The sequence below is a fragment of the Trachymyrmex cornetzi genome, unplaced genomic scaffold (genome assembly GCF_001594075.2).
Source record: "Trachymyrmex cornetzi isolate Tcor2-1 unplaced genomic scaffold, Tcor1.1 scaffold1688, whole genome shotgun sequence".
Classification (NCBI taxonomy): domain Eukaryota; kingdom Metazoa; phylum Arthropoda; class Insecta; order Hymenoptera; family Formicidae; genus Trachymyrmex; species Trachymyrmex cornetzi.
Window position 1 is genome coordinate 5,654 of NW_017296296.1, and position 212 is coordinate 5,865.

Here is a 212-nt window from a genome sequence, read left to right on the forward strand (position 1 = left end):
TTCTTAGTAATTATACTCTTATTGTCGCGTTTGTCTTTTGTCGCGAACTCGCCGTTGAACGCTGTGTTTACCTTTACACTACCGTGTCTTTCCATAGCGTCCCGCACTCGCTCTAGCACTATATCGCCAGCATCTTCGAGAAATCGGCGAGGCTCGATATGATTATAGTTTATCACCGCACCTGTCGCTATACGACTCTCGAACGCGGCTTC